The following is an 11066-nucleotide window of genomic DNA, read 5'->3' as shown; positions in this document are numbered from 1 at the left end:
CTTCCAGAGGATTTTTTTTTTCGAAAACCCTGGTTAATGTGTTGTTGTTAAGATAATTGATTACTTATTAAGGTTTGTTCTATGGTTGGTAATATTCGTTGAATATTGTATCAATAAATGGAATAGGTCAATATTACTTACTTAAATATATTTACTACCAACATATTATTTGATTAAGCACCTGAAACCGCAGAGATGCAGCGCGAACAGTTTAGAAGCGGTGGTTTACCCCTTTGGTGAATTTTCTTCGGTACAGAGTATTCCGAAAACGTTTATTATAATTTTGCTTATATTTCGTAAGTAAATGTTTCCCTAATAACTACAGCATTCTATGGTTCTATTTAAGAAGTGAGAGCGAGAAGGTTAAGTGCAGTGACTTACTAATATTTTTCCTATATGTATATTGGATGTTCTCATAATGGCGCCCATGGACTGCAGAGCATTATTGTACAAGTCAAAATGAAGCGAAATATATATATGTAATCGTATACCTTGCGGGTTCTCGTCTGAAGACGCAAATTGCACTATGTGGCAACATCGCAGATAAAGAACGACAGAGAAGATCGACCAATCTGTCAAATAGTTACATTGATTGTCTCCAGATGGCAGTTAAAATCGATATACGTTTACACTAGCACAATCTACGTATCTGTTTGATGGATTCGTAGGGCAATGCTAATTGTTGAAAGTTAATCTGCGACGTTGCCACATTGTGAAATTTTGATTCCCTCTAGTGGTTGAAGAAGACCCTCGGGGGTACGCCATTATATATGATTTTTGCTTTATTTTGTCGTGAAGAATTGCGCTCTGTTGTCTGTGTGCGCGAATTTTGGAACACCCGATATATATTGAAGAAATATCAGTAAGTGTCTGAAAGATTCACAACATCCCTCATCGAGCAGAAATAAAAGTTACTAAGCCTAGTTTCACACTGAATCTGTATTGACTAATGTCCTTGTGAAAAATATCACCAAACATCTCGCCCCTTATCTCATTCATTAATGTCAACCAGGATACAGGTAGGGTGTATTAACAAAATAAAAAGAAATAAAGAAAAAAATTGTATGTGAGGATGGACGTCAATCTCCCTCCCCCATGCTTTATATCTACACAGGTTGCAATTTTGTTTCATTCGCACTTACGTTTTAAATTTATGTTGCTCCAAAATTAGGGTTTGCGACTTTCCGAGTACTCTGTAGTTGATAAAATAATAAGAAAGTGGACCCATGAAATATGTTAGTGCCTACGTTTGATCTTAGTTTTATTTTATTTTTTTTCGTGTGTATTGATTCCTTTTTTCAATGCTAAAAATGATCCTGTGTGCCTCGAGTAGCTTCTGGAACTGACGTCGTATTCTCGCTGCTGAAGAAATGGGGAAAATGTTGATGTAGGCGTATCTTCGTTTGGATTAACTTGATGATTTAAGAGCATCTCTGAATATTTTAAAGTTTGCTCTTTCTTAATGAACAAATGCTGGGAAAACTCCATGTGATACATAGAGCGAGCTTTTGATTTCATTTCCAGAGAATTCCTTTTATCCAGAGAGCTTTGGAATACGTCATGAATGATGAAACTCTTTGTTATTCCTCTTAATATAACATTTCAATCTTCAAACCATTCCTAAACCTGTTAAATAGTATTGTTCACACTCGCTAAAGTAATTTATTAATATATTTCGTTATCTGCAATGCGAACAAGGAAGAGCGCGTCTTAGTAAAGCCGATTATTTTAAATTTCATCTGTTTAGTAGAATCAGAAAATTCAAGCAGATTTGAGTATATTTCTAGTTCATTTAATTTTTATTCTAGCCATTTTTTATTGTTTGTTATTATAGTTTAGTAAAATTTTGGAATGAATAATTTGAGTCACTTTATAGATTGACTTTTCTTACAATATTTATTACGACCTTATACCCTATGACAGTTCCATGCAGACTGTACTAACTAATAGGGACAAATATAATAATAAATTGAGCTGAGTAAGCTTTCGTTGAAGTAAAAAAAAAATGTACTATTCCCAAATGTTAAGCCCGCTAATATGGTTAAGTTTTAAAATTTAAGCGTACAAAAATAATTATTTCTTAATATAATTAACATACCTTGGCTTTACATCCCTATGTGGTCACACAAATGAGTACCGTGATTAGTGTTTCGAGGGTTGTCACATTTTCAGAATTATTGACGGTACATTAGAAAATATACTGAATTCGAATCCTTATTTTGCCGAATGTACTGTATCTAGTTTTCTCAAAATCTAATTTAAATACTGATTATGGGAATATTATTGGCTTAATCTGAAACCAAAGATTAATGCAAAAACGATACACAACAGTTTAAAATTAGTTTTGGACTTCATGAACGTTAATAAAACATAAAGTCCAAAGTTTAATAGCAAGATGGACTAGATGGTGAAAACACATAGCAGCTAGTAGCATTCTCTTGTGGAAGAATTCTGAATCGATTGACACAACACTTGACACTGAAGATGAAGCACCAAAGAAGATAGTAGTCCCTAATGGGATATATAAATAGCTGAAGGTATAAATGTGAAATTATTACCTTTATCACTCTGTGCAATGTGTGGCAGCACTGTCAGAGCCTAGCAGAAAGTTCAATGTCTGTAGTGCATGGATGCACAACGCGAGTTCACAACATATGATTGTATGTGCGCTCCTTTGTCATGAGAGTTAATACGCCCCATGTTGTATTTCTGGTTCCGTCATTGCTGTAGGCATATTAAATTAATTGCTTCTTTTACATACTGCTTAATATTCTTTAAGTTCTATCATCATTTGAGAAAATTAAGTTAGTAGCCATCTACATGGTTTAGTGTGTGGTGCCATACTAAACATTTTTATGTATTCAGTGTGAAACGACTTAAATTACTATGTATACGACTGTTTTCATTAAATTTGACTCGATTTAGCATTTTTTTCTATTTTCTTCAAAAAAAAAAAACTAATAAAAGAAATCTCAAGTTAAACCAGTACCATTGGTAGCTGTACCATGTAGCAGACGTCGCTTGTAAATAAGGAAATTAGTTCTCAATTTTGCTGCGTGCGAAGGTAAATCAAACGAGTAATACAATGATTTTATTGTAGCAATACGTTAGGTTTAAATTCTTTAGATTGTTGATCCTGTTTTACCGTATGGCACGCTTCACATCTAGTGAAATCAGTTTACATGTGGTTATTAGACTTTCAAACTGCGCTATGTATAACTGTCAGTAGTCTTATAGAACAAGTTTGTCAGTCCGTCTGTCTGTTGGCAAGTATCAGAGAAAAAAAAAACAGTAAGATATGCTTTTCTGAAATCGATTAATTGTCACCATAATATTTTTTTCTCATCATTTAATTCCCTATTCAAACCGGAAGTGATTTAAATTAGTCACTTATGGTTTTAATGTTTATCATCATAGAACGAAAACAGTAACAGATAGAAAGAAGTTGTTTCTTGCAAACGTTTCCGCATCTCAAGAAAAAAAAAATATCGGGATTATTCACAGTTTACTCAACGTGGCTCAGCTTTGCTACTCTTTCCGATCGTAATACTGATTTTCATAGAACAAACAAGATAAAATATACTGAAATACATTTTTTTTTGAATCGATTCAACTTTCCAAAAGTAGGTTCCAATGTTTTTTTCGTTGACCTATTTAAACCGGAAGCGGGTCAAATTAGCCACATTCAGTTTCAACATACATCACCATCGAATAAGGACCGCAATATATATCAATGGATAAAGGGTCTCGAAACCGGAAGTGCTTCAATTTACTAGTACTTCGGGTATTGATTAGTGATGTAGTGATGGGCAGTAGGAATATTCCCGGTGGGAAGGAAAATTAAATATACGAATATTCCCGAGTTTTTTCCCTGGCATATAAATTCCCGGGAAGGAATTTATTTCCATGTCTTTACTTTATCTTGCAAATTATAAGAACCATAACACTAATCACATTATTTTAATTTATTATGATTTACTTCTAGGTTTTAAATAATTTTTAGATTAAAAAATTAAAATTCGTTGATCGTACTTTATATAACTAATAATATAATTTTTAAAGTTCCATTTATATTTGCACTAAAAAGTAGTAAGTTACTAATTTCCAGATGATGAAAAGGAACAAGTTTCTAAAGTAATATTGAACATACCGTATGTAGAAATAGAAACGAAGTACTATTAACACAAAGAACCACTGTTAGTAATAGACATCAGTCTGTCTCTTGTCTCTGACACGAATTTCTGAAGAGTTATTCGAACTTCTCTTGCATGTGAATTAACCCATGAAATTTCAAGAAATAGGTGGTAAGAAAGATTGTATGTGGCAATGTTACGTGCAAAATTATAAAGTTAAGTCAGTATCTTGCAAGTATTGTAAACATAAATATGTATGCGCAAATGCTAATAAATTGGTGAGACATGTATCTTCTGGCAGTTACCCAACCTAATTTGTTTATAACATTTAAAATTTTAATATGTTTATCTGGTGAATACCGTTCAACTGTAGACTCTGGTTGCTATCTTTGATTTTCATTATAGCGTATTCCAGAACAACGTTGAATAATAGTGGCGACAACGCATCTCCTTGTTTTAGGCCATTTTTGACGTGAAAACTCGTGGACAAAAATTTTTATACCCGGACTTTACTTTGGAATTCATTTAAACATACCTTAATTTATCTAATTAGCTTTTACGGTATTCGAAATTTTGTAAGGATGTTGTGCAATATTTCTTTTTTAACCGAGTCGTAGGCCTTCCCCAAATCAATAAATAGTTGATGTGCCGGGATATTGTATTTTCACTTTTTTAGAATATTTGGTGAATGGAACTTATTTGGTCGATATTTAATCGATTTCGTCTAAATCCGCACTGATAATCTCCGATAATTTCATCTGCGTATGAGGTCAATCTTGCTAATAAAATGTTTGATATAATTTTATAGGATGACAAATGAGAAATGCCTCGATAATTGAAGAGCTCAATTCCTAAAGAGCATAAGTCAAAAAAGTAACTTTTTCAGGAGACAATTTGTGTGTTTGTGTTTCCATCATATTTGTGAAATGAAAGTAATCTACATAAAAGAAAATTGTAATTTTCTATTTTTCGTTAGAAAACGGTAAGATTATATGTAGCAAGATTTTATAAGTTTTTTAAGGCGTGAGTCATAAAATAACTTCAGAGAATACTGTTGACTAAGGACATTTTGGAAAGCAACGCTATTTTCTTTTACCTACAATTAATTTGATTTATGGCGTTTTAGCATGAAACTCAGTTCAATATACGGACATGCTGAAATGTAACTTAATAGAACTAATATCTCAAAATTGACAAAAATTATATTACGCTCTTTTCGAATCCACCCCTTCAATTATTACGGTCAATTTTGTCGCCTTTCTTGTGAATTGGAACAATGATTGATTCTTTCCACTCTTGTGGTAATTCTTTCTTTTTCGAGAAAAGGAGAATCAGTTTATGTATCTTGTTCCACATTTTTTTTTTTTTGCCTCCTGCTAAAATTAACTCAGCCGAAATTTCGTCTACACCCGGAGATTTGTGTTTCTTTAATTTGTTTATAACGTTTTCTACTTCTATTCGGTTGGGTTCATAACATACGGTTCTGCCGTGTGTATCTCTCTTTCTCCACGCATATTAGATTTTGGCTCCGTGTTAAGCAATTCGTCAAAGAAATCTTTCATCTATTTAAGATGATATCTATATCCGTGAGAACTGTTCCGCCAGTTTTCTTTAATACAGGGTGTTAATGAACTATACTGACAAACTTTAAGAGATGATTCCTCACATCAAAATAAGAGAAAAAGTTCATATGGACCTATGGCGGAAAGTGCATAGTTTCAGAGCTAGGAATGGACAAAAACGCGAAAAAGCCAAATTTCAAGATGCCCTATTTCGAATTCGAGAGAATGTGCATGCTGTTCCTTATCAGCGTAAAGGAAGTCAGGCTTACGCAATCAAAAAATGCGTTAATGTTCGAAGTGTGTACAGATTATTCCCTGCAAGGTGAGATTTCCAGACATGCCATCAACCGAATTTTGAGATATGCTCTGACTTTATGATTGGTCCAAAGCAGGCAAGCGATAAGCCTTGATATTAGTGAACACGGAATCCTTTGGCGGAAGAATTAAGGATCGGCAGCATCACTGTGTCTCGTATTTGGGAAAACGTATGGCGTGATGTTTTCATTCATGCTTATAAGTGAAGTAAACATGAAATATACCGCGACGAAATATATATCATCGCACGTTATTCCGAACACAATGAAACAGGGAGAACTGTTCCTAACACTTCCTGCTTCCCTCCGAAAAATTGGATGATCATTGTTGTCAAGGTTTATGTCCTGCCTACTTTGGACCCTTCTTGATCTCACGGTATATCTCAAAACTCTATTTAAAACAAATCTGAGAATTACACCCTGTAGGGAATACCCTCTACACCTATTGACAATTGATGAGATGTATACTTTTGGATTGTGCATACGTGGCTTCCTCTACCCTGATAAAAAAAACCATCCAAAGTTTCTGGAATTCGAAATAGGTGCCATTAAAGTTTAGCTTTTTCGCGATTTTGGACAGCCCTAGCTCTGAAATTATTAACGTTTTTGCCATAGGTCCACATGAACTTTTTCTCTTATGTTTTATGTAAGGAATCACTTCTTACAGTTTGTAGGTATAGTTTATTAACATTCTGTATTTAAGCACGAGGTTGATAGCCTTTCTTAAATTCAATGATCCCATTATACATGTCCCGAATGATTTTATTTTTTCTATTATCTTGAAGTTCCTTAATTTTAGCTTTCAAAAAAACTCGCCTTTCTTTGGTCTAAAGTCTTGGAAATTTCCCGCCTGATATTTACGAAAGTTTGTGTAGTTATTTCATTCGGATTTTGTAGCCAACGTAAATTTGCATATTTTCTCTTCTCTGCTAGTGAATGCATTCCTGGTCGAATCATGGTTTGTTCCTACGTATTTCCGCGGATCCCAATTTTTCTTTTGCTGAAATTTTAATGCTATCCCTAATTTCAATACATGTATCCTCAACACTAGTGCACTCCGAATCTTCTGAAGCCGAGAATATATTCGAAACTTCAATCTGGTACTCTTGTCTTACCTGGCTCTCTTCTAATTTCTTTAAATTGATTCTCTCCGTTTTCGGACAATGAATATTACCTTTATTCAACGATAATCTCTCTCGTATTATTGCTGCAATCAGGTAGTGATCAGTGTCACAATCAACTCATCTAAACGACCGGACATCAATTATGCTAGATTGCCGCCTTCTATCTACTAAAACGTGATCAATTTGATTATGTGTTTTTTCAGTCTGGTGATATCCAAGTGTATTTATGAATGTCGCGATGTGGGAATTTTATACTCTTCACTATTAGGTTTTTGGATGTTGCAAAGTTCACGAGTCTAACACCGTTGCCATTACTTTCCTTATGCAGATTTTCGTTCCCTATGATCGGTTTGAAAATATCCTCTCGTCCTACCTTCGCATTGAAATCTCCTAATAGAAATTTTCATATGGTATCGCGGGAGTTAGTCAAATATCCGTTCCACTTCTTCATAAAAACTGTCGTTTATATGGTCATCCTTATCTTCAGTTGGGGCATGTACATTTAAAACAATAATATCACACCACCGTCCCTTAAGAGTAATAAAAGAAAGTCTATCAGTAACAAATTCAACCCGTTTGGTTGCTGGTAATGTACGTTTATTAATGAAAAACCCTGTTCCTAATTGGTGATTTTTTATTTCCTTCCCCGTAAAACAACGTAAAATTTCCGGAATTCTCAGTTTCATTTCCTTTCCATCTGACTTCCTAAATTCCTAGTAGATCCGTCCTGTATTTCTCTAACTCATTCGTTACGGATTTTAACGTGTCTGCCCTATAAACACTTCCAATATTCCATGTTCCAAATCTCATGTCCATTTTCTTTTGCTGAGGTCGTGCCAAGTTATCAGTCCTTGTCCGAGGCTTTTGTGAATATTTCTGAACAAGTGCTTTTTCTTTACAGGATGAGGTTGTTAGCCTTATCCAAACCTCCAAGCTGGAGGACCACTCCTTGTCGTCTGGCTGCGACTGCTTATTCAGTATATTCGCAGCTAACCTCTATATCTAGAGGCCTTCTCCTCGATTCGCAACCTGAGGACGTACTATGTGGTGGTGACTGGAACCCACTCAGCGAACACATTCCATCTTTGGTCTTGTTACTCTATTCCAGCCGGTAATCATATATGTACACCTTGGAGTTTGGGTTGTTTCGCTGTGTGTTCAGTATTGAGTAGTGAAATGAAAATGTAATAATTATGTTCGTTCTATGAAGAATGGTTACACATATAGAGAGTGATTAGAAATTGTTGATAGTAGTGAGCGTTTGTATGTGTAAATTCCGAACATTTGGCATCTCACCTACCATTTATTATGATTATGCTAAAGTTGTGGAAAAGGCATTTATAGTCGAAAAGACAGAAACCAACTGTTAGGAATCAAAATAAAATTTAGTCCCTTTTTAAGTTCCTGTCATAGCAAATTTTTGTAGCAACTAAAATTACTGCAACGACATTAACGTTTAGTTATCATAGTGTCAAAAACTACCATTCTTATAAGTTTCAAGATTTAATTGTAATTTGCATCTTCATATTTGGATACAAACTTTTAAAATGTTATGCAGGAGAGTTTCTTCTTAACCTTCGGATACCCAAGGAGGGTACAAATGTACCACACGCACATGTTTTACTGTATATTTTATGTCCCAGACACCCGATTTTGACTAGCGTTCTTTACATTGTGGGCCGGACTTCAAGGAAACTTATTTACCCAATAACAATTGCGTTGTAAGGTGGTATGTTTATGCATGTGGCCAAAACTACACTGGGGTACATTATACCCCTCTTGGGTATATATGTTACCATCTTTGTTGCAAGTATTTTATTGTTGTATTTTATTATTGTAAAGAGCAAAATAAATAACATGTAACATTAGAGCCTATTGTAATATATCGTTGCAATGTCCTTGCAATATTGCATTCATATTGCAATATTGCAACTTTTCCTGCCACAAACTATTACGAAATTAATACAGTTCTATAGCGTGTAAACAAATTACCGTTTCGCTAACCTAACCTATCTAAACTTACCGTAAATTAATCTACACTAACAAGAACAACATAACCTAACAAAGCACAACCCAATGTAAACATACAAATAGTATCGGTGCCACAAAAAAGAATGTTTCTAATTGCAAAAAAAAAAAAAAAAAATGTATCGAGGTATACCTGTACTCCTGTTTTGAATTCGGAGTTAAAAAAACATGGTTGTCCGAGGTTAAGAGATATTTAAACTTTCCTTATTCATTAAAAAGTCTGGAGGAATTTATGTCAGTTTGGAGTTTGCTTTGCATAATTATAGTGATATGTTAGGACCTTCTTTTCTGATATGGTTGTCTTTCCAGTCAGCTCTAGAGTGTTTTGTTAAGAAGTAGGTAGTTTTACCGATATTTTATTTACCACCGGGGAAGGAAAAAAAACAGCATAAACCAATCTTGATTTATTTTAGTACGCAGCAAAAAGAAGTAAGTGAATATTCACTATCAGTAGATTTTTCAATGCAACTAGAACATTTTTTGGTTAGAGTTTTAAATAAATAAAGGAGGAGACATTTTCTCTAGATGTTTGCAGGATTAAAAACAATCAAAAAGAAAATTTCAAAGTGGTCAATATGGAATTAGAGTACGTTAGAGAAACAGATAAAGTATATCATAGTAAAAGAGTGACAGATCATTTCAATATCTTAATAATTGGCACAATTTTAGTAACAATTAGATTTAGGAAAACTGCATTCTTTCTCGATTTATGCAATCAACGTTATTTTCATTTAACAATTTGTCAGAAGTGAGGGTGGAATTTAAAATTATTGTCCAGAAAAATAAATAAATAAATAAATAAATAATAATCTGTACAATGCGTCTTGTTTTCAAAGGTGTAACATCGACACTTGAAAGCGAAATTAGCAATAAATGTAAATTAGGGAATGCACTATTATTATTATTATTATTATTATTATTATTATTATTATTATTATTATTATTATTATTATTATTATTTAAAAAATCAGTTCCACTAAATAACGCACAACACTTCTCTATACCAGTCTGTACTCCGAATGTCGAATGGGTGTTTATTGAAATGAAAACTTTGTGGTCAGGTGATAACTAGAATGCCAACGAAAATGACCGATCAAGATTTCTACTAAATGGTTCTGGATAATTAGATACTTATTCACGCAGCAAAGAGCTCCAAAGTTAATCTTAATAAGATAAACGTCTAAAACCATCAATATGTCGCGTTATTTTAATCTAGTTCGGTACAGTGCAAGTTTAGTTAGTAGTAATCAAAGCGTTAATACTTAGCAGTAGTGATTATAAGTGTTAAAAGCAACAACAGTAATGCCAAAAATAAGAGTAAAAGTCTTCAATTTTAGATATGTGTCCGCAAGTATACAACATTTGTCTAGTTTGTCTTCAGTTCAATGTCTTAACATTAAGTTTATATCTCTCTCTGGTTTTCTTTCTAACAGAAGGAAAGCAGGGTCGAATGCAAGTGAAGTGCATAAAATACAATTTCAAGACAAGTATAAGGAGGAAAATGAAATTACCTCCATGTCAATTTATTTCTTAAAGAACATAATGAAGCCCTGAGGGTGCCTCATTAATCAATATCCCTTCGGATCGTCTGGCTGTTTAAACAGTGGTTTCAGAAAATTAGTTTCAGTTTGCCAGAAATAAGAATAGCACAAGACAAAGCACAGCAGGGAGTTCCTCTATTATCCAGATTATATATAATTTCTTTCGTAAGAATGAAGAAAATTCACAGAAATATCAACTCGCTTTTAAATGTTAAGTACACCGTTGTTATTCCCGTTAAAATATAACCTACTTTCACAAAGATGGATTAAATTTTAAAGGTGATTTTTTTTTCATTTTTTTCAGTAGAAAAGATAAAACACAGATGGAATTTCCATTCTTCTAGAGTGCAGTATCCTGTCTTCG

Source organism: Thermobia domestica, chromosome 6 (genome assembly GCF_964235325.1).
Source record: "Thermobia domestica chromosome 6, izTheDome1.hap1.1, whole genome shotgun sequence".
Lineage (NCBI taxonomy): Eukaryota > Metazoa > Arthropoda > Insecta > Zygentoma > Lepismatidae > Thermobia > Thermobia domestica.
The sequence above is the reverse complement of the archived record's forward strand: the minus strand, read 5'-3'. Positions refer to the sequence as shown.